The sequence below is a fragment of the Mustela nigripes genome, chromosome 2, assembly GCF_022355385.1.
Source record: "Mustela nigripes isolate SB6536 chromosome 2, MUSNIG.SB6536, whole genome shotgun sequence".
Classification (NCBI taxonomy): Eukaryota; Metazoa; Chordata; class Mammalia; order Carnivora; family Mustelidae; genus Mustela; species Mustela nigripes.
The window spans coordinates 191,864,453-191,889,321 of record NC_081558.1 but is presented as its reverse complement, the minus strand read 5'-3'; the positions used below and the strand labels follow the sequence as shown (position 1 = coordinate 191,889,321).

The following is a 24,869-nucleotide window of genomic DNA, read 5'->3' as shown; positions in this document are numbered from 1 at the left end:
TCAAAGTAGCAGTAGACAAGTGTAAAAGCTATAGCATAAAGAATGTAGGGCATTTAGTCAAAGAATGACAACGAAAATATATTAAAGAAATGTGGTCAGGATGCTGTAAAATAGTGGAAAAAATGTAGGATCCTGTTCTAATTCTATTAAACTATAACTGCCTATAATTTGTATATTGCACTGCATTTTAGAGGCAAATGGTATTTAAATGCCTAAAGTTGTTTCACCTAAGCTAGTTCTATTAAATTATATGCTTCTATTTGCAAGTCTTGGCGGCAAGAGTTAAATGATTGTTGACATCATTGACATCCCATCAGAAAAGAGAATGTATTTTTAATCCAATTTTTCCAGGAAGAAAAATGAGTAAATACACTAGACAGTTTTTAATGTCTCTTTTAACCCTTAGATTCTTTCAGTTATTTCTATTGATCTATCTTCAAGCTCACTCATTCTTTCCTTGGTCATGTCACGTCTACCAATGAGCCCATAGCAGACATATTTCAATTATTTTAGAGTGCTTTTGATATCTTGCATTTCTTTTTTTATTCGTTCTTAGATTTGCCCTCTCTCTGCTTATATTACCTCTACCTTCTTGCATATGGTCCACTTTTTCCATTAGATCTGCTACAATATTAATTAGTTATTTTATTTTATTAAAGAATTTTTTAAAGAAACTTTATTTTCTGTCAACCTTATTTCCATTTTCCACTTGAGAGTCTGTGGATGAACAACTTAAGACCCCTCAATGGTTGTTCTTAACCATTGAGTGGCCAGAGCAGTGGGAGCTGCAGACCAGTTCTCAGACCAGCTCTCAGGCTGAGAGCTTCAGTCTTCAGTGGATAACTGCTGGGTAGGCACAGAGGACACCTGCAGGCGGTCAGACCAGCCTGTGACCTTGGGTTGAAAAGCAGTGAACTTGGGAGCTGGAGCAGTCCATTCACCCTGAAATTCCTTCTTAGTCACATAGCCTTCTCAGCAGTGATCTGCTCTTCTTTTTTTTTTTTTTTAAATAAGATTTATTTATTTATTTATTTACTTATTTATTTGAGAGAGAGAGAGAGAGCACGTGCACATGAGTGGGGGGAGGGATAGAGGGAGAAATCTTCAAGCTGACTCTCTGCTGAGCAGAGGCCCTCACAGGAGCTCAATCTCATGACCCATGAGATCATGACCTGAGCCAAAACCCAGAGTCTGACATTTGACCCACAGCCACCCAGGTGCCCTTTTGCTTTTCCTTTACAATCTCTTTTCAGAATTGTAAAAGGAGAAATTAGACATGACCCTCTGTGGAGGTTCACAGATGGTGCCGCGCATGTGCAGAACTTCTTTGGCCAGTTGCCACCGCGTCAGACCCACTGAGTGAGCTCCCTTGTTGCCCAGGAAGGCAGTGTCACTGTGCAGAGGAGAGTCTGTGATACACCAAATGGTGGTCAGCAGGTTAACATAAGACATTTCTGTGAGAGACTGATCATCAGCCCTGCGGTCAGTTATTACCAGAAGTTTCAGTTCCCAGAAGACTGCCTGGATCTGGTTCTAGATTCCAGAAGGAAGTGACCAGTGATAGGATTGGCTCCAATGGCAGTACAGCCTTCTGGCCCATATTCTCAGGCCATAGGACACTGCCGTCAGCTGGGTTTTCAATGGCAACAGTGGCATGAACCATCAGCAGAAGTTTCTCTCAGGTTCTCTTCAGATGATAGAGATGCCATCAGCTTTCCTTTTGTGGATGTACTGTTTCATTTGGAACTCAAAGTCAGTGCCACCTGAATGGATTCCTGCTGTAAGGAACTTGAGGACATCCTCCCCCTTCATTTGCAGGACATCAAGGCTCCAGACACTATGAAAGTTTCCCTTTAAGTTACAATGGGAACCAGACAATGCTCTGTGGACCTCTCTGGACAGCAGAAAGGCTAATCATAATTATTTCAAATTCTCTGCATGATAATCCCTATGGCTGGGTCATATCTGAAGCTGGTTCTAACATTTGGTTTGTCATTTTGAAGATTAATTGATTGATTGGAGGGTGTGACTGGCGGGGGAAGGGCACAGGAAGAGGGAGAAGGAGAGAATCAGACTCCTCGCTGAGCACAAAGCCCAACTCAGGATTCAGGGTTCCAACTCAGGACCCTGAGATCACGACCTGAGCCGAAATCAAGAGTCAGATGCTTACCTGACAGAGCCACCCAAGTACGCCTATCATTTTAGACTGTGTTTTTTCTTGCCTTGTAGGCCTTGTAATTTTTTTGTTGAAAGGTGAAAATGATATGCATGAATAATTAAAACTGAGGTAAATAAGCCATTAGTGTGAGGCTTTATGTTAATTTTTGCTGTTGTAATAGATGCCAGAAGCTTCAAATTCCTCTAGGGTCTGTGTTTTATTTTCCCACTTGGCACTGGGCTTCCCTAAGTATGCCACCTCAGAAAAAGCCTGTTCCTTGCAGAACTTACAGCTGTCATGCCCTGTTAGAATGGAACCCTGCTGGTGTGGAGGTGTGATCCCCATCAAGGGGGAATTCAAATTTAAATTTCATCATTTTAGTTGGCCTTTGTCCTTGGACTGTGACCTCCACAAGTTTTTCTCTAGTGGTAGATCTTCTCCTACCTACCACCCTGGACTCTCTTCCATGGCTAAAGATATATGTATCTATTTCCTTGAAGTCCTAACCCCTGTTAACTATGTTTGGCGGGGGGAGTTCTGTTTTGTTTTTGCCTTTTGAGGTAAAACAGGAAGGCTGGAGGTGGGTGGAGGGGAGGGAATTCCCTTCTGCCGGCTGGGATAAGGCTCTGAAGAAGTCTTTTCCCTCTCTCTCTCTCTCCATTTCCCTCTCCTTCTCCTTTCCCTTCTTCTTCCTTTTCTTCTTCCTCTTCTTCTTCTTCTTTAAGGTTTATTTATTTATTCTGAGAGAGAGAGAAAGAGAGAGACAGAGAATGCAGAGTGGGGAGGGTCAGAAGGAGAGGGAGAGAGAGAATCTCAAGTAGGCTCCCTGCTGAGGGCAGAGCCTAACATGGGATTCAATCCCACCACCCTGAGATCATGACCTGACTTGAAATCAAGAGTCTGACACTTAACCAAATGAGCCACCCAACTGCCCCAGATCTTCACTTTCTTTTGAAGGCTCCTGTGTCATATAAAACTTATAGTAAACAAATTTATATGATTTTCTCTTGTTAACCTGACTTTTGTTATGAGATTCAGCCAAGAACCTAGAAGGGTAGAAGGAAAAAAGTATTTTTTTCTTCCTGACGTTACAAACAAAGTTTTATTTTTGTCTTTTTTTTTTTTTTTTTCCGTGTTAGGTGGTCACTGACAGATATTTTAACAAATCAGCAATATTCTCCAAGTTTAAATAATCATTATTTTGGCATATTATAGGAAACATTTTCTCATTGGAATGGTTCTAGGATAAGATGATATCTTGTGTCATATGCCAGGACAGTTGTAGATCAGAGATGGGATACTTTAATTAAGACTGTGGTTTTAATCAGTTAGTCCTGAAAAAAAGCATCCTTCTATGACTCACCTTCAAGGTTTCTGGTTTCTTGAGTTGCTCTATAAGGACAGATTTAAAGAGAAATAAATTTAAATGGTGTTGTATTCTTAGTTGAAGTAAACAACAACCCCGAAATTCTGTAGGACAATGAAGAAAGAAAATTTTGGAGCTTAGAACTTTTGGATACAGCTCATAAGAATGAAAATGAATTGGGACTTCTCACTTTTTTCCAATGAAAGTAAATTCTACAAAAAGTCCCCAAATTATTTTCTCTGTCTGAGAATCCTCTAGACAGGTATGTGACTTGCCTAAGAGGAGAGTTTGTGGGATATCTGTGAGTCAGTTCAGTCTCTCCCTCTCCCAGAGCTATTATGCATAGTCTCTTCTCTATAAAAGCCTTCAACACCTCATCCCTCTTCCTCATTCTTAACTGATGGTCTTGTTTCTTATCCATCTGCTAGCCTGTATCTGTAATCATATACCTTTTATTCCCCCTGTGGTTGAATATCATGGGTAGTGCTTTGCCTTAAAGTCAACTCCTCTGGTGTACTGACTCTCATCATCGCTCCCCTGCTCAAAGACTTCATGCCTGCAATTGTCCCCTCCCTCTTCCATCAACAACAACAAAAGGACAGTAAACTCCCCTTGGTTTCACATCTTCAGGTCCATTTTCCATTTCCCTGCTTCCCTTTGCCATGTAACCTCTTAAATACAATTGCCTGTACGCGTTCTCTATGCTTCCTGTTTTCCCACACTCCCTTGACTCTACTCCAAATCTGCTTCTGTCTCTTTCCATCCACAAGAACTCTTTGTTCAAAGTCACCAGTGACCTCCATGCAGCCAAATCCAAGTCAATTCTCAGTCCTGTTGTTGCCTTACCTAAAAGCACCTTTTGGCTTACACAAATGATTTTGTAGCTTTTGACACAAATAATTATCCTTTCCTCCTTGAAACACTTCCTTTACTCCTTGCCAAAGACTCTTCTTGGAGATAGATTGACATCTCTCTCATTGGCCACTCCTTACCAGGCAACTTCGTAATATCTGGTTCTGTCTTGAAAATCTCTAAGTTGGTCTTTCCCAAATAACTTTTTTTTCCGTCTCTATACATTCACTTTCTAGATAATGCCATTTAGTTCCATGACTTTCATGCCATCTGGGAAACAATTTTAAAATTAATGTCTACCTACTCAACAACTCCATGTAGATATCTACAAGTAATTTACACATAGATTGGCTAAAACTAAACTCCTAATTGGATCTGCTCTTCCCTAAGCCTTCATTGTGTATGCATTTGGGTATTATTATTTCCCAGCTGCTAAATGTCAAAAAACAGGAAGGTGATTTTAAAACCACTTTTAATAGTTAAATTTTGTTTTTTAAAATATGGTATGATTGGGGTGCCTGGGTGGCTCAGTGGGTTAAGCCTATGCCTTCAGCTCAGGTCATGATCTCAGGGTCCTGAGATCGAGCCCCACATCAGACTCACTGCTCAGTAGGGAGCCTGCTTCCTCCTCTCTCTCTCTTTCTCTGTCTGCCTCTCTGCCTACTTGTGATCTCTGTCAAATAAATAAATAAAATCTTAAAAAAAATAAAATATGGTATGATATAATTTCTCCAGTGTGAATTATGCCTCTCTACTTGAAAATCTCTCGGGGCACCTGGGTGGCTCAGTGGGTTAAAGCCTCTGCCTTCAGCTCAGGTCATGATCCCAGGGTCCTGGGATTGAGCCCCACATCAGGCTCTCTGCTCAGCAGGGATCCTGCTTCCCCTCCTCTCTCTCTCTGCCTACTTGTGATCTCTCTCTCTCTTTCATATAAATAAATAAAATCTTTTAAAAAATCTCTCTTATTTTAAGGGGATGAAAACTAACATACTGATGGGGAATTTTTTCCTTCCTTTTTATCTTTTCAAACCAAGAAATACTGATTCTATTGCCATTTAAGAGACAGTTTGGGTTGTGTGCAGCAGGGGGTCCGAGAGGAGAGCTTTCTAGAGACCTGAACAATGTACTGTGACATGGGGAGTGGGGGGGATTGTCTCCAGGAATGTGATATGGACTGGGGGCTCCAGGATCAGTCAGGACTTTGGTTCTAGAATTCAGTGTAGTGCCAGCAACTGGACCCAGTGGAGTTGACTGCAGCTTTGTAGTAACAACACTGAAGGTGAAGGATGAATTTAGAGTAGTGGGAAAAAACCAATTTCTGTAGACAAGGCCCTTAATGATGATGATGCTCTTAATGATGTTAACTCTCCTCAAAGAATATACTCAAAATGAGGAGAAGTTCATGATGGTTCTGAGGACAAATCCCAAAACACTGATATAATACCTGCTTCAGCTACAACCCAGTGACCAAATCCTAAGACCACTGTTCCAGTTGGTTCATCCACACTAGTGACTCTGGCTCAAGTCCAACTGCTGTCTCTGCTCGGATTCCCACTTCTGATCTGTACCCACTGCTCTAGCATCACGGACAGGATATTCTGAACCTGCACCTCCTTGTGCAACTGAACAAGAGAAACCTGCATGGAAGCCAGTGCAGACTCCAGTGACCACCACTAGCCCAACAACAACCAAATGGTACATTAGGAAACTCTCAGTAAAAACCTTTTGAAGATGCAATAAGAGCATTTGCAACAGGTTAGCCTTGTGAATATAGGCCAATGAAATCATGTCAATGAGCTGATTTATACAACCCAGAGAGAGCTGTAAAGTACTTTTTTACTTTGTCAAATATTTTTTAAAAAATTACTAATAGGCTTTAGTTTCAGGTGTACAGAGAAATTGAGCAGACATTGACAGAGTTCCCTATATTTCTCCTCCCCCCATTCATGGTTTCCATCAACTTCTTGCATTGGTATGATACATTTGTTACAATTTATGAATCGATATTGATACAGTCTTTATTATTAACTAAACTCTTTTGTTTACATTAGGGCTCCTTCTCCATGTTATACTGTTCTATAAGTTTTGACAAATGTATGAGGTCACATATTCAGTATCACACAGATTAGTTTCCCTGCCTGAAAAATTCTCAGTTTCCTACCTATTCATCTCTCCTCCCTCTCCTTCCCTCTGGCAACCACTGATCTTTTCACTGTCTCTATAGATTTGCCTTTTCTAGAATGTCATACTGTTGGAATCATACAGCATGAAACCTTTTCAAACTGACATCTTTCACTTAATAATACGTTTTCATAGTTTTCTATGTTTTTTTGTGGGTTGAAAGCTCATTTCTTCTTAGCACTGAATAATATTCCATTTTCTGAGTGCAAGGCCATTTATTTATCCACTCACCTACTAAAGGATCTCTGTTATTTTCAGTTTTTGGCAATTATGAATAAAGCTGCCATAAACATTCATTGTGCAAGTTTTTATGGGAACATAAATTTTCAACTCCATTGGGTAAATATCAAGAAGTACAATTGCTGTATCATATAATAAGAGCATGTTTAGTTTTATAAGAAACCACCAAATTGTCTTCCAAAGGGGCTGTACCATTTTGTATTCCTACCAACAATGAATGAGAGTCTCTTTTTCTCCACATCTTAACCAACATTGGTCTTATCTGTGTTTTGGACTTTTTGTGTTCTGATAGATGCGTGGTAGTATCTCATCATTATTTTAATTTATAATTCCCCAATGACATATGAGGTAGAACATCATTTCAAATGCTTATTTGCCATCTGTATATCTTTTTGGTGAGGTATCGGTTCAGATCTTTAGCCCACTATTTTTTCCCAAAGATTTTATTTATTTATTTGACACAGAAAGAGAGAGAGAAAGAGTGCGTGCAAGCAGGGAGAGTGGCAGAAGGAGAGGGAGAGACAGGCTTCCCACTGAGCAGAGACCCTGATGTGGAGTTTATTCCCAGGACCCTGGGATCATGACCAGAACCAAAGGCAAACTCTTAACTAGCTGAGCTACCAGGTGTCTCTTTAGCCCACTTTTTAATTATTTGCTTTCCTATTGTTAAGTTTTAAGGGTCATATAAGCGGTGCCTGGGTGGCTCAGTCAGTTAAGTGTCTAACTCTTGATTTTGAGTCAGGTCAAGATCTTAGGGTCATGAGATCGAGCCCTGTGTCAGGCTCCATGTTCAGTGTGGAGTCTGCTTGAGATTCTGTCTCTCCCTCTGCCTCTGCCCCTCCCACTGCTCATGTGTACACACTCTCTCAAAATAAATAAAATCTTCTTTAAAAAGGAGTACTTTGTGTATTTTGCATGCATTGCATGTCTTTTATCATATATATGTTTTGTAAATGTCTTCTCCCAGTTTGTGGCTTGTTTGCAACCATACAAGTATTTTTTGTTGGGAAGTGCTAGAAAGAGAAAGTCAGGTTATGGTTGACTTCCTCAGATAGTGAGAACTGGTTTCCTCAGTTCTGAGCAGTGGCTAGAGCTGCAACGACTGTAGGACTTGCCCTTGAACTTTTACGAAGTCAACATTGGCTGACATGAGATATATCCGTCAGCAGAATCTTTCACTGCTCCCAGGATTGCTACCAACAGGTCAAGAAAATATTCAAGGACTTCAGAAAATTAGCCAAATTATGAATATTGATTCAGATGTTAATTGGACAAGTTCCAGAAGCTGGAACTCAAGGAGAAGTGGTGGGGGAAGAGTCCTGCAGAAGCTGGAACCACTACTAGGGACTGCATGTTTGTGTCCCCCCAGGATTCATAGGCTGAAATCCTAACCTCCAGAATGATGTTATTAGGAGGTGAGGACTTTGGGAGGTGATTAGAACATGAGAGTACAGCCCTCATGAATTAGATTAGTGCCTATAAAAGGAGCCACAGAGAACTTTCTTACCTTCTCTTTACTATGTGAAGATACAAGTCATCAGTCTGTTATCTGGAAGAGGGTTGTCACCAGAACCGTGTTGGCACCCTAATCTTGGACTTCCAGCCTCCAGAACTATGAGAAATAAATTTCTGTTGTTTCTACCCCATGCATTCTATGGTAATTTATTATAGCAGCACTAGCTGACTAAGACAACCACATTCAAGTATAGTATCAGGAAAAAGACACTATCAAAAATTAAAGACATTAGTGTTTCCTGAGGGACTTGTGATACAAACATTTTTCTTTTGAGAAGATTGAAAAGGACTTTTTTCCTGTCATGTTTTACATCCATGTATTACGTTAACTCTTCCCTTGGACCATGTGGGATGATTTAGGTTAATGTCTATAACTCGGTAAAAGATAGTATATTGTTGTGGGTGGAAAGGGAGAGCTATAGGAAATAGGGCAGAGATGGACACAGCATATACCTATTTAAATTGCATATCCATACAGCACATAGAATATTGTACAATCAAAAACCAGAATATTGGGACGCCTGGGTGGCTCAGTTGGTTAAGCAGCTGCCTTCGGCTCAGGTCATGATCCCAGCATCCTGGGATCGAGTCCCACATCGGGCTCCTTGCTCGGCAGGGAGCCTGCTTCTCCCTCTGCCTCTGCCTGCCATTCTGTCTGCCTGTGCTTGCTCTCTCCCCCCTCTCTCTCTCTCATAAATAAATAAAATCTTAAAAAAAAAAAAAAACAGAATACTGTACAAACAAAAACCTCTTTATTTCTTTCAGAAAATAGTAGGAAACTTTTCTTAGGCGTTTATTCTTAGTTTACTAGATCCAGAAATTTAGGGTCATGCCTATTTTACATTTTTCTGACTTAACATTGGTTTTAGAAATAACATTTGCTATCTAGAATCTCCAGTCTCTATTTTGCGGCCGCACTGGATAATGGCTTTGTGAAACTGAAAAATATTTTGGAGCAACTGTAAACAGAAATGTCACATTTTTGCTGACTATTGTTGTTGCTTCAAATATGTATAACATTTGTGTAAGAAAACACATTCTTTCATGAGAAATACATGTGGAAAAAGGGATACCATCTTTTTAAGTGAAAATAACTACTAATTTAAAATTATTTCTTGATTATTGAATGTAAGACCCTTCTTAGATGATTTAAGAAGCCGTACAATTATAGTTACTATATGTAAATACAGTTAGTTTCTTGTTCACGTTGTCTGCTTGAGGTAAAAATTGATAGTTGCCTAAGTTTCAAAATAGTCATTTTGGGTTTCATTTTGATGTATCCTTTTGGGCAGTGTACACTTTTGAGGCCAATGAAAAAATGGAACAGTTACTTTTCTTCAATCTTACCCTTTCTTCAGCAGAATTGTATTAAGTGGTAAGGTATAAGTTCAAACTGCTGTGTGTGTGTGTGTTTTTTTTTTAAACCTGCAAAATGCTGATTGGGTTAAAAACCAATAGAAACATTTCAAAACCAGGTTTCTAATATTTGTAAAGGATTTTTTTTTCTAATCAGATAGAGATATATGGTAACTAAGGTTATATTTAATATTATAATATAAAAAGAGGAGGACAGAACTATATCCAGCATCTTTTATTGGATCAAGAAAATGGAAGAAATCCCATTTCCCAAAGAAAATGGGAGCCAAATGGTAAAACTTGGAGCATTAAGAGATGCACCTGGGAACATATCTTAAAAATATAAAATCAAGATTTTCATGGCATATTAAAAATAAAATCTTAATAGCAAAAAATAATAATTTGAATGTCTTTTGTTTAACATAAATATGATATACAATTATCTACGTAGAATCTCTTGTATGATGTAAGAGCACTCAAATCTAGTACTCCCTGAATAAAATTATTGGTCTCTTTCCCAAACCTAATTATCTCCAAGATTTTCCATATCAGTAAGTTGTAGCACTAGGCGTCTTTACTCTAACCTATAAATGTACTTAATTAACCCTTTTTCACAAGTGTGTAATAAACAAAATCTCTAGACTTGTTATTGTTTGAATTTTATTTGTGGTATTTCTGACATGCCAAAGATGCTGGATTTTATGTCATTAAATCTGTCAGTACATTCCCTTATAATTTATGATATTAGTGTCATATTAGAAAAGCTGTCACTCACCAGGAGATATTTTCTGTATTATTTTAGAATTCAGTTTGAAGCTCTGATGTATCTGATCTATTCCATGGAAACTTTTTGACTTGGTTGACAGTTCAAACCCATATCTGAGGTCTTCTAGAATTTAAGGCTGAATTACCCTGAGTAGTTATTATAGAGTGGGAATGAGGTGATGGCAGAAGTAATGGCGATGGTAGTAGAGTGGTGGCCATGTTGTTTTGATGAAGGAGATGATGGTGGTGATGGTGGTGTTTGTCATAGAGGGGATGGAGGTAGAGATAGATAATAGTAGCGTTGGTGGCCTTTTTCTGCAGGTCACAGAAATAATCTGATTGCTAGGCTTCCTGATTTTCTAGTACATCAGAAATGTGCCTAATATAATTAGACACAATATAATTACATTCTACTGTATTATTGGGTGAATTGTATCCTCCCCAGACTCATAGATTAAAGTCCTAACTCCCCTTAACTCAGAATGCAACTATATTTGGAGCAATGGTTTTTACAAAGGTAATTAAGGTTAAATGAGGTCATTAGAATGGGCTCTGATCCAGGAAGAAGAGGAAATTAAGACACATGTATACACAGAGAGAAGATGCGTAAAGACACACAAAAAAAGAGGGTCATCTATAAGAAAAACAGAAAAGTCTTAGAAGAAACCAACCCCATGATAACCTGATCACAAACTTCTAGCCTCTAGAATGAGGAGAATATAAATTTCTGTTGTGCATGCCACCCAGTCTATGTGATTGTTATGGCAGTCCTAGCATACTAAGAGGTACTATACAAGATAAACAAACAAACAAAAAAATAGTTTGGTTGATTTTATCTATTGTTTCCTCAATTATTTTTTTCTCAGGAGCTCCTAGTGTTGTGAACATCTCCCTCATTGCGATGTAATTCTAATATCTAAATATATACATTTTTTAACAATGTGGTCTTAAACTTAAGCAAACTATGTTATTTGAAGAACAAAATCTGGTCCAAAGTTAAAGGAAAACTGACTGCACTGGACCCTACATATGGGAGATTATATGCTAATATGGTTTACCATGGAGTCTATTTTATTAGCAATTTAAGGGATTTTCAAAGACAATGTTGACTACATGTGATTTTTCACATCTTAAGTTGACTCCAGGACCAAGCTCACACCAAAAACTCCACTATAAATTATAAAAAAGAAATCTGAGCTTCAGCCAGACATAAAAAGAATTCATACTTACAGGATATGTTAGGATATAAAAATTAAAATTTCAAAAGAATCAATGTTTGCATTAAAATATTGAGTTTATCTGAAATATTTTAAAAAAATGATGATCTTTACAAGATAATTTCAACTTACCTGGAGCTTGGGTGGGTCAGTAGGTTATGCATCTGCCTTCGGCTTAGTTCAGGATCTTAGGTTCCTGGAATCGAGTCCTGAGTCAGGCTCTCTGCTCAGCAGGGAGCCTGCTTCTCCTTCACCCAATCCCTCCACTCTTCCTCCCTGCTCCTGTTCTCTTTCACTCTCACTCTCTTCCTCTCTCAAATAAATATATAAAATCTTAATATATAATCTTAATCTTAATATATAAGATCCTAAAAAAAAAATTTCAACCTACCAACACAACTTGGGGAATAAACCAATTAGCCAATGCCATTTATCTTTAGTATAATTGCTACGTTTCTATAGCATTTAAGTCAAAAAGGAAACACCATTTGACTATAGTATCTCCACCTACAAGGATGTAGCTACAAAATCAGTTTCTATAGCACATGTGGAATAACTCCATAACTGTAAGAGTAATGCTGCATTACCTAAGCCCAGGGTCTCCATTCCTTTCTACTGGATTCCCCTGCAAGTCACTCTGGAGTTACAGCACTCCCAGCCACTTAATCTAGCCAATCTGTAGAGACTTGTTTTGGCTAGCTCTGTATAAGCACCTTATTTTTCTCAAGAAAATAAACTCTTGGGGAGCCTGGGTGGCTCAGTCAGCTAAGCATCAGACTTTGGCTCAGGTCACAGTCTCAGGGTCCTGGGATGGAGCTCCATATCGGGCTCCCAGCGAGAGCTTTCTTCCTCCTCTCCTTGTGCCTCTCCCTTGTGCACATATATGGGTGCACACACTCTCTCTCTTTCTCTCTCTCATAAATAAAATCTTTTAAAAAATGAACTCATTTCAAAACTGTGTTTTGTGTGAGCAGAGAATTGTGGTAGAGTCCTATAAGCAGTAAAATGTTTCTCAATGCCAGAAAATATACTCTGGACTTTTTAAAAGGATGTATTCTATTTTTAAAAAATCAACCTCAATCATTTGAGTGGAAGTAGAGATGGCAGGGTTTTGTGTTTTTTGTTTTTATGTCAGTGACTTAATATTTTCTTCTGAAAAGCTTCCCCTCATTAAAAATAACTAAATAAATACAATGGGAATTATATTTAAATATTGTTAGCTAGTTATTTTTTATTATTCTTAGGCCACCCATTAAGTACTTCAAATTAAAGTTCATAGCGATGATTACTTTCTACCCTCTTCTCTCCATTGCTCTGTCCTGTGCCCATACTCTTGAATAGAATTTTCCAAATCAAGTTGGCCTATGTGCTTTCATAAAATCAGGTTAACAGAAATGTCTGAGAGAAAATATGGCTGGGGACAAGCATAAACCATCATATTTATCATACTTTATTTATTCTTAAGATTTTATTTATTTATTTGACAGAGAGAGAGAGATCCCAAGTAGGCAGAGAGGCAGGCAGAGAGAGGGGGAAGCAGGCTCCCTTCTCAGCAGATAGCCTGATGCGGGGCTCGATCCCAGGAGTCTGGGATCATGACCTGAGCAGAAGGCAGAGACTTAACCCTCTGAGCCACCTAGGTGCCCCTCATTCTTAATTTCTTATAACAAAACTATTTGTAATCCCTGTAGACTTTGCTTGTTTGCAGTATCAGGCCTATGAATCAGTATTTGTATATTTCAAGCAAACTCGTATTGGTTGAATCCTAATGCTAAGGTACCCTTCAAATATTTTTTCCAACAAGAAACCCATTTCATTAAATATCCTTAAAAAAAAGTTTATGTATGTACCTTAGAACATTGGTTCTTAAAGAGATACAGGGTTGGCCACTGAAGTGGGTAATCAGAATCTTGTCATCCCTGAAGAAAGAGGCAGAGAACATTCCCAGAAGGTAGTTATGCAAGTGTCAGATGTGTCAGAGAATTCAGAAAACTTAGAAGTGAAAAATGCCATTTGATTTCAACAAACAAGTTGGTAACTTCAGTGAAAGTAGTTTTAGGCGGGTTTGCACGGAGCCTTTGAAACTCAGACAGCTGGGGGTTGGAGGTAAATAGGATGTTAGAAAGCAGAAAAGTCTAGCGGTGGGACCCTCTCAAGAAGTCTGGTGGGGGAAAGAGAGAGGAGGCAGTAGCTGAACAGAGATGTGGTGGGAGAACAAAGACTACAAAGTTACGGAAGTGGGAGGCATTAAAGAGCTGGCTGGAGTACAGAAAAGGATAAAGAAGAGAGCAAAAGCGTAAAGACGCAAATGGGGAAAAGGATGACCAGTATTCCAGAAAACCCCTGCGGGGAAGGAGCAGATGGGGTCAGATGGGGTTCTTTTTTTTTTTTTTTTTAAGATTTTATTTATTTATTTGTCAGGGAGAGAGAGCGAGAGCGAGAGCAAAGCTTGAGCAGGAGGAAGGCTAGAGAGGGAAGCAGGCTCCCCGCTGAGCAGAGAGCCCGATGTGGGGCTCAGTCTCAGGACCCTGGGATCAGGACCTGAGCTGAAGGCAAACGCTTAACTGACGCAACCACCCAGGCATCCTGCGATTCACCATTATAAGAAAAGAAACTCTGCATCATTGTGACAGAAAGAGGAAGGATTAATGGGCAACAAAGTTAAAATTGGAGTCGATCTCTAGGATCTATAGTAAGACTGTACATTTCTAGGGGCGCCTGGGTGGCTCAGTTGGTTAAGCGTCTGCTTTTGGCTCAGGGTCCTGGGATCGAGCCCTGCATCGGGCTCCCTGCTCACTGGGAAGCCTGCTTCTCCCTCTCCCACTCCGCTTGCTTGTGTTCCCTCTCTTACTGTCTCTCTCTCTCTCTCTGTCAAATAAATAAATAAATAAAATCTTTTTATTTTTCTATATATTTATGTATCTATATATTTATTTTTCTATATATTGATATTTTCTATATAAATATATATTTATAAATATATATTTTTATATATTTCTGTACATGGCTATTTGCTGTTTCTGAAATACCCAGTTGCCACCCTCCATATAACCTATCTCCCAGCCATACTTCCATACATAACTCAAATACCATTTCTGGAGAGCCTTCCTTGGCATGTGTTGTCTGCTTTAGAAATTTTCCCCGTGCTCCCAGATGTTCCCTGCGCAGTGCTCTGTGCCTATTTTGTCCAATAACAGGCATTTACTTGTCAGTCTCTTCTTTTAGATTGTAAGCACTTTGGCGGTAGACGCTTATCTTAGTTCCCTTTTATCTCACAGCGTCATCCACACCTTTGTATTTGTCAAACCAGTAGTCACTTCTGCTTATTTGAAATCAATTGTCAGATGCATACGTCCCATGGACACTGTTGTGTGGCAGGACATAAGAGCCGGTGATCTCCTTGTCCTCTCTTGCTGTGAATTTCTTCCCTTGGCTTGCTTGGGTCAGTAACCCTTCTAATCATTCTGCCCTGTAGCTATTGTTTTCCCTGAACTTGGCTTTACTCTGTCCAGGTTTTGTGAATGTGGCTTTACTTATCCCTTTTCTTCATTCCAAAAGTCACCTTAAGCAACAGATTTTTTTTTTTCTCATTAGGACTTAATGGAGAAATGCAGAAATGTGTAGAACAGGAAAAAGCACAAAGTGGGATAATAAAACCCAGGATAAAAACCTGTTTAAGGTCTCATTGCCAATCAATCCCTATAATAGGAAATTCTCACTGGATATGTTTCTCATAATGACACAATGTGCCACACTTTGCAGGGACTGCCCTCATCTTCTCTGTCCCTTCTCTCCAGGCCAAGAAGCTTACTCCTCCCACCAAGGACAGTGGTAGGTAGAGTAATGGTTTTCCAATATGTCTATGTTCTAATCCTCAGAATCTATGAATATGTTACATTATGTGGCAAAGGGAAACTGAGGCTGCAAATCAGGTGACCTTAAAATAGGGGGAGTATCTCAGATTTCTGTGAACATCCAATGGGATCACAAGGATCTTTGAAAGTGAAGAAATGGTAACAATGTCTGTGTCAGAGTGATGCAATGTTAGGAAAGACTTCTCTGGTTACTGCTGGCTTTGAAAATGGAAGGGGCCACAAGGAATCCTGGTGGCCTCTAGAAACTAGAAAAGGCAAGAAATTGTATTTTTCTCCTGTAGTCTCCAGAAAGGGGCTCAGTGCTCCTAACATCTTGACTTTAATCCCCTGAGACGGTGTTTCCAATTTACAGAACTGTAAGATAATAACTTTGTGTTGTTTAAACCATTAAGTATGTCAAAATTCATTATGGTAGCAAATAGAACACTAATCCAAAAACCAAGACAACAAATCCAAACTCGCTTTGATGTGAAAGATCTTAAATCTTTTCACTCAAAATACGCTCCAGCCTCAGCTCTGGGACCTTCTTTTGCCAAATTAAAAAGAACATTACCCAACTTTCCTTTACAAAATAACAACCTATTCTTACGAGGAATGGAAAAGAGTCCTTTTGTGCTCAAGTTCTCTTACCATATTTATGATAACATTTTTCATTTCAGTCACAAATACCCTGTCCAACGAATGAGTCTAGAAATAACTTTTTTCCAGGAAGATGTTAAAATATGTTTGTGTATACTACACTGTGTGTTTTAATTAGGAATATATAAATGATATATCTATCATCCAGGAAGGAAGTAAAGTTTGATGAATAAGAATTTTTTTAAAGTGTGGATCCCTCAGACTCTTCCAGTTTGACTCTTACAACTCAGCATTAAATGCCTACATGTTCAAAGGGCAGAGCATTTCATTTAATGAAATTAAACATCACATGACTAAACCCTTTCTAGTATTCAAAAAGAAATTTCTACACTGGATGCGAGTAAAGTTCTAAGGCAATCCTTCTCAGATTTTAATGTGCAAACAAACCATACAGGAATCTTATTAAAATGCAGGCTCTAGGGGGTGCCTGGGTGGCTCAGAGGGTTAAGCCTCTGCCTTCAGCGCAGGTCATGATCTCAGGGTCCTGGGATCGAGCCCCACATGGGGCTCTCTGCTCAGCAGGGAGCCTGCTTCCTCCTCTCTCTGACTGCCTCTCTGCCTACTTGTGATCTCTGTCTATCAAATAAATAAATAAAATCTTTAAAAAAATGCAGACTCTAACTCAGTAGGTTTGGGTGGGACTGATTCTAAGATTATAAATTGCTAACATACTTCTATATGATGATGATGATGAACTTGATCCCGGGATTACATTTCAAGCAGCAAAGTCATAGGGGACCTTAAGAGTCATAATAGACTCTAATGATTGAATTCTATGCTCTTATAAATTAAACATAACAAAAGTACATACTCAGTCAATCTCGGTTTATGTAGCAAAGAAAAAATTCTTTAAAATTATTATTTGGAATTGAAAATCATTTTATGACAAGACCTTAAGATTATGAATTTTATTTGCCATTGCCGATGGCATTGTTAAACAATTCTGTCTCAATGACTCCATAATCATGACAAAGTTTGTGTCCTTTCCAAGTGTGTACATCAAGTATATGTTTCCAGCTCGGCTTCCACTATCTAATTGTAAGGACTTGTTGATCCATGTATCAGGAATAGACAGGATCAAGAGGTCGGATGCCATTAGCTAGCTCCCTTTCCTACTGCTGTCATCGCCTGTGAGGTTCTGAGTCTTCAGTAGAAGCCTTGCAATTTGGCAGGGTTCTGCTTCCAACATGTTGCTGGAAAAACTGCAACAAATCTGTTCCTATTATTTAGGTGTAAAGCACGTCAAAGTCCCCTTGACAATGCCTACAAGGACCCCCTCCCTCCATGGTCTGGCTCTTGCCTCACCTTCCTGTCTTACCTTGTGGCAGTCTCTCTCCTTTGTTCCATCTCTAGTCGTGCTGCTATGCTTTTCAGTTCTTCCAATAGTCCATTCTCCTTCCCACCACAGGTCTGTGTTTGTGTTCTTCTCTTTCTGTTAATACAACTCTCCCACACTCTTCACTTTAATTCTTAATCATTTTCCCAATCTCCAAAGTCCGTTCTCATGAGAGCCTTCTTCAACTCCTCGGACTAAATCATACATCCTTGCCATGCAAGTTCAGAGCTTCTTTCTTTTTTTTCTCTTTTTTTAAAGATCTTATTTCTTTTTTTTCTTTAAGATTGTTGTATTATTATTTATTTATTGACAGACAGATCACAAGCAGGCAGAGAGGCAGGCAGAGAGAGAGAGAGGAGGAAGAAGCAGGCTCCCTGCTGAGCAGAGAGCCCGACACGGGGCTGGATCCCAAGACCCTGGGATCAAGACCTGAACCAAAGGCAGAGGCTTTAACTCACTGAGCTACCCAGGTTTCCTGAGATCTTATTTATTTTTTTGATGGAGGGAGTAAAAGAGAGCAGGAGAGTGGGGTGAGGGGCAAAGGGAGAAGCAGACTCCCCACTGAGCAAGGAGTCTGATGCAGGGCTCCATACTCAGGACTCTGGGATCATGACTGGAGCTGAATGCAGACACTTAACTGACTGAGCCACCCAGGTGCCCCTCAGAGCTGCTTTAAATGCACTTATCACAGGGCATAATTGTATACTTGGTTGATCGTCTGATCACACTTTTTCTCCCTAGATGACCATATGTTTCATGAGGACAGGTTTACGTCTATTCCCCCCCTCCACTGGACCCATATTGCCTAGCATAGGAAAAAGCATTTGATAAATATTGATAAAGGAACAAAGGCAAAAGTGCTTTCTTAATGGGCCCAGAGAGCTAGCATTAAAACCAGGGACATTTTCCCCAAAATAAAAATGGCTGGCTTGGACATTAAATTCTAGAACAATGATCCATTCCTACCCATCTGATATGTTTATTCATTTTTCATTTGTCACTATGTACTATGCCAGTTGTTGGAAATATGGATACAGACCTAGCTGGGCTCCTTTTCTTGGGCAGCTGAGTCCAGTACACACCCCTGTTGACCATTCCAGTGACTTGAGAGAGGTTTAGGCACAGTTTTCATTTGTGTCTGAACTATGATTACTATGGGGACTATGCAGCCAGGGCAGGGTTAGAATATGACTCATGTCATTTCCAGAACAAACATCTGTGCAGACTGCCTTCTCCATATTTTAAACAATAGGATGGATAAATAGTATTCCATTTTGGTGAAACATGACATTGACTTCACCACCTCTTCCTCTCAACTCAGTGTTGTTTGCAAATTCAACCATGATCAGAATCTGTGTTATGTAAATGCTTAAAAACTAATACCTACACACTTCATAATGCCAGAGCTCTAACATTTCCATTGTAGTTGGATCTGAACACAAAGCAGACATTTTGATGTTTCCCCTAAACTCACAAAACAGATTTTACTTATATAATTTTTTTTTAATTTTAAAAGGAATGGAAATATAAACATTAAACAAAACTGAAGACTTCTATTTTAGTTTTAAAGAAACTCTTTTTCAGTGTATGGTCAAGAGGCACTTCATGAGAACTTCAGAATTTCACCAAAATGAACAGCTTCTCATCAGATGAAAAATGATACCTACTTTGAAGAGGCCTTCATAAAACAAATATTTATTGAGTTCCTCTTTTATACTATGCATCCTTGCCCATTCTCCCAGGAACAAACGTTCTTATACTCATGAAGTTGTTTTTAAGGAAGGGAAACTAACAAGGTAATGAATGCTAGTGATAAATATTATTATGACAGCGTGAGGGTGTATTGAAATAGTTACAGGCAAGGCTGTTCTAGAAAGGAGACACTTGGGCTGGAATCCAAACGTTGAGAGGAATGCCTTGCAAAGAGCTGGAGGAAGAGCAGAGGGCACAAGGAATGCTGAAGACTGAAGGCAGAAACCGTGTGGGCATTATCAGAGAAACAGAAAGACAGCCAGATGGCCTGAAGCTACAGAGGGAGGTTGTGGCCAGATCAAAGAGGTTGGAATTTTAAGTGCAATTGAAAAATCACAGGTGAGCTTTGATCAGCAGTGACGTAATGTTTAAAAAATTATTCTGGGGTGCCTGGGTGGCTCAGTGGGTTAAGCCGCTGCCTTCGGCTCAGGTCATGATCTCAGGGTCCTGGGATCGAGTCCCACATCAGGCTCTCTGCTAAGCAGAGAGCCTGCTTCCCTTTCTCTCTCTCTCTCTCTGTTACTTGTGACCTCTCTCTCTCTCTCTCTCTCTGTGTCACATAAATAAATAAATAAATAATCTTTAAAAAAAAATTATTCTAGTGTTACATTGAAAATAGGTTAAAATTGAGTGAGAGAAGATGGAGAGAAATCAATGAGAATATTGCATTAGGAAGAGGGGCTAGTAGCTTGAATTCGGGCATGAGCCTGGGATTGGGCTGGAGTTCTTGGAACAAAACACAACTCTACACATGAATATTGCAAATGAGTCAGAATTCTGACACATGAAGTTATTCTGTTGGGTAACTGCCATTCTCCACAGGCCATTTTATGAAATCATGTTATGGTTTTGGCTAGAGATTTTTAAGTTTGGAATGTATTTTCTAAATCCAAGTACTTACCAAACTGTATTTAGATAACAGAATGGTTTTCTAGTTCTTATTTCACCCTATTATCCAAATAATTGTTTGAAGTACAAGTGGACAAGCCCATCTATTTTTCTCACATTAGAGCAGCTAATGCTTCAGTTTTACAAGAATCACCTGTATAATATGGTTAGCCCGTTCATGCTAGGCTTTGCTTAGAGACGATTGTACTTTAATGGCCGAAGATACTAAGGTTGTTAATCACCAGAGTATAACACACCCATACTCTGTCAACATCTTCTTAAATTAGAATTTATGTAATAGATGAAATTTTACACTGCCATTACAGATGAGATAGAATTTATAAGACTATTAAAGAAAATCACAGGTTAACTTCGGTTATCGTAAATGATGTTTAAGGAACAGTAATTTCCAAATTATATTTCCCACTGAAGTGTAATTCTTCACGAAGTAACTATTTTCACAGGTAATGAGTTGCATCCATGTTCAGATCCATAACCAGGCAGTTTCAAATGGTATGATCTATCCATTTTCAAAAACGCCTATGCCAAAATTTCTCCTCTTTTTAAATGACAAGTTCTACATTCTTGAGAAGATACTCTGTTTATCTATTGTTATTTTGGATCTCTGAAATTGTAACACACAGAAAACTGTAGCTCATAGACACAGAATGTTTTAATTAATAATATTGAACAAATAGTACTTCTGGTTTGCATTTTTCACATTTGAACCTGAATGAAAATGGAAGCTAATATTTTACAGAATAAGCTATTTCTCCCAATTATTTTCTGAATTTTATTATGCATAAGAAAACAGAGTTTTCAAGGAAGGCTGGTCAGTGGGTGGAAAAATAAAGGCTGTTCTTTTTCTGTTGCTCTTATGACTAAAAATATGCTTACATGTGTATCTCCATCACCATTATTTTTTGGAGGAGTTACTGTCTTTTCTACATTAAAAGGCAACACATGCAATTATAATTTTAATTAAAAATAGTTAATAGTAGTATAAAAGAGTTCAAGAACAACAAGAGTTACCGTATTCATATGAATAAAGTAGGGTTAATTTACGTTGCCTGGTATTTCAATATAAGAACAGAATTCAGGGCTTTAGAATATTACCCTAGTTTCCTCATCCTGAACACTCTCAATTAATTTTGTTTGTGATCTGTAGCAATTGGAAACCTAAAATCACAGACTTTGTAGCAATCATAGTATGAAATGAAAATTTTACTCTGGGAAAGAGCTCTCAAGTTTTTTAGAGAATTAAATGGTGAGATTTGTGCTGAATTAGGTATCTAAGCAACAGAACTATAGCCAAAATGCTTGGAGAAAAAAAAAATTCATTTTCAAAGAACACTAACTACTAATATTATGAAAAACAAATTCTAAACCTTGGTTTTGGGGCAAACTGTATTTTGATATAATTTCAAACAGTGAGAAGTTGCAAGAATCATATGAATAATTCCTATATATTATTGACCCAGATCGATCAACTGTTTATATTTTGTCCCATTTATTTTATTATTCTCTCTATCATCTAGCTAGCTAGCTGTGTAGCTATCATCAGTCAATTTTTCTGAACCATTTGAGTACAAGTTGTAGAAATCTTGCTCCTTGACTCCTAAATACCAGAGTATATTCCCTAAGAAGAAGGATATACAATTATTAAAATCAGAAAAATCAAGCCAGCTCCTGTGTTGCTTGGCATGTCTCCATCCTTCTCTGAGTGCCTCCATACTTTCTGTCCCATGATCTTCCATGTTCATCTCATACTTCCCCTGTACCAGCTGTGGATTCCATCATATCCCAATGGAATGTCATATTTTTTTACAACCAAGATTTTGGCTGTAGGTGGTCACTGTATATTTCAATGGTAGTTGACATGAGATGTCATGGGCAAATTAATCAATTAAATTAAGTCATCATGTATTGATTACCAACTATGTAGAAGAACTGTAGGATATTCAAGTAAGAAGGAAGTGAGGAATTCAACAGGGCTTATGCTCTATAGTTGAATTTAAAGTCAGTTGGAAACATTACCTGTTTTCATATTTGGAAGAGTTGTCTCCTCGTTGTTATTGTCTTTTCCAAATTTGACCTGTAAGTTAATCAAACATTATTAGAAAGCTAACAGGTGACTTAAAGATCCAAACCTTTTACAAACAAAACGATAGCAAGGAGAAGAAATATAAAACATGTGATTAATTAGTAAGGTGGAAGAAGAAGGTAGAATGTATTCAAAAGATGGAAAATATCTGGGGAAAACCAGAATTCTAATACACGGTCGGACAGTATAAATGGTTATTGTGTTAAAGAGAAGTTGGGAAATCTGTGAAGAAAAAATGCCCATGTCTTTTGCAAACAAGTCTAAAATAGGGATATATCAGTTCATGAGCACAAAGAGATAAGTACAAGTCTATTAATTAATTGCAACAGTGTTGGTCAGGGTGAAATACTAGAAACTCAAATGTGCATCATCAGCAGGTAGATTAAATAAAGTTGTTTTATGGTTCTGTTATAGATTACCATAGAAGGTAAGAGAGTAAGTTAGAAATCAATGCGCAGCTGTGGGAAGATGTTTAGGACAAGTTAAACTAAAAAAAAAAAAAAAAAAAAAAAAAAAAAAGCATGTTGCAGAATGTTCTTTTTTATTTCTATGAAGTAAAACTCCATATGTGAAAATGTTAATGCCGAGAAAAAGTTCTGGAAAAATAACTTAATGATTAATTCAGAAGAAGGATGTGAATTTAGGGAAATTGGAGATTGAATTTGATTGTTTCTATCTCTTTTTATCCAAAATTTTTTTGACAAGAAAATATGATGTATTACTTAAACAAAATGTTCCTAAGTTATTGGACAAATTAACTTCTAAACCCATAATCTTAACACTAAATTACATCAGAATCTTAGGCCTTTCCCCTTTTAGTTATCGACGGTTGCATAACGAATTCCTCCACAACTAAGTGGCTTAAAGGCCTGAAACAAACATTTCTTGTCTCACAGTTTCTGTGGATCAGAATGTTGGGCATAGCTCAACAGGGTACCTTAGGATCAGGGCTTCTCACAACGCTGTAGGCAAACTGTTGACTGGGCTTGCAGACTGGGAAGTTTCAACTAGGGGGAAATCTTCTAAGCCCCCTCTTGACAAGACTCTTTCCCAGGGCTATCCTGAGAGCAAGTGATCCAAGAGATAGTATATTAGAACAAACAGAATGGGAGCCACTGTCTTTTTTTTTTTTTTTTTAATTTCTTTTCAGTGTTCTAGAATTCAGTGTTTACGCACCACACCCAATGCTCCAAGTAATACGTGCGGTCCATAATACCCACCACCAGGCTTACCCAACCTCCCACCCCACTTTGCTCCAAAACCCTCAGTTTATTTCTCAGAGTCCACAGTCTCTCATGGTTTGTCTCCCCCTCTAATTTCCCCCAACTCCCTTCTCCTCTCCATCTCCCCATGTCCTCCCACTGTCTTAAAACGTAGCTCTCTTTGGAATTCTCTTTGTTCAAATCATTGTCCCACCTGACATTATTTGGGGCATCTGAGGATGGGTGTTTTCAGTAATAAGAGGACTGAACAGAATTCAGCATAGGGTGCTAGATTGCAAGTTAGGGCATCTTAGTATAGAGGCTCTGTTTTCTGAACGTAAATCTATCTTTCACTGTTGTTTCTGAAAATGGATATTGTAAAAATGTTGACTCTGGATAGAACTATGGGCATTTCATAGGTTTTTATTTTGAGGTGAGTTTTGTTATAGTTTATCAAAGATATTTTCCTGAAGTCTACATAGACTTCAGGGCTACTTTGGGACCTGTAAACACATGGGACGCCCAACAGCTTCAAATTCTTGCTATCCAAAAGGTTAATAAGAGTTTTTAAGTTAAATATGATACCTTATTCAGCAGAAAGAATGTGTCTGTCCCTTGTAAACTCTGATAAATTCTGTATCTCGTATTTAAAAAGTAGAGAAAAAATAATGTAAAACTATAGGGGGATTGTGGCTACACGGTTAAAAATCACCTTGAAATAAACATTCTCATGGTACAATGATGTGGTATTGGAATAAACCAAAATGTGTATAAATTAAGAAAAAAAAACCTTAATTTTGGGAGCAATACCCATCAGATTGACTACATGCTAGTCATTAGAAGCAAGTCATTAAGTCCAGCCTTTAATCCAGAGGAGAGGATTACATACAGGTGAGTAGAGGGGAGGAAGCAGGGTTCACATGTGGTCATCTTACAGGCTTCCTACTGCATCCACCCCTTAGTAGAAATTTCCCTACTCAGAAACAAAAGCCTTCTAAAAGTTTGTATAATTTTTGGAGTTTTGGGGAGAAAAGCCCCCTTCTTTTTATTTTTAACACTTCTTTTTTTTTTTAATTTTTTATTTTTGATAAACATATATTTTATCCCCAGGGGTACAGGTCTGTGAATCACCAGGTTTACACACTTCACAGCACTCACCAAAGCACATACCCTCCCCAATGTCCATAATCCCACCGCCTTCTCCCAAACCCCCTCCCCCCGGCAACCCTCAGTTTGTTTTGTGAGATTAAGAGTCACTTATGGTTTGTCTCCCTCCCAATCCCATCTTGTTTCATTTATTCTTCTTCTACCCACTTAAGCCTCCATGTTGTATCACCACTTCCTCATATCAGGGAGATCATATGATAGTTGTCTTTCTCTGCTTGACTTATTTCGCTAAGCATGATACGCTCTAGTTCCATCC

General features: G+C 38.6%; 1 pseudogene; it reads right to left on the bottom strand.

The window, feature by feature from the left end:
• Positions 1-1,236: 1,236 nt before the first annotated feature.
• Positions 1,237-6,164, bottom strand: LOC132010618 (small ribosomal subunit protein uS2B-like; annotated as a pseudogene).
• Between the last annotated feature and the right edge of the window lie 18,705 nt (positions 6,165-24,869).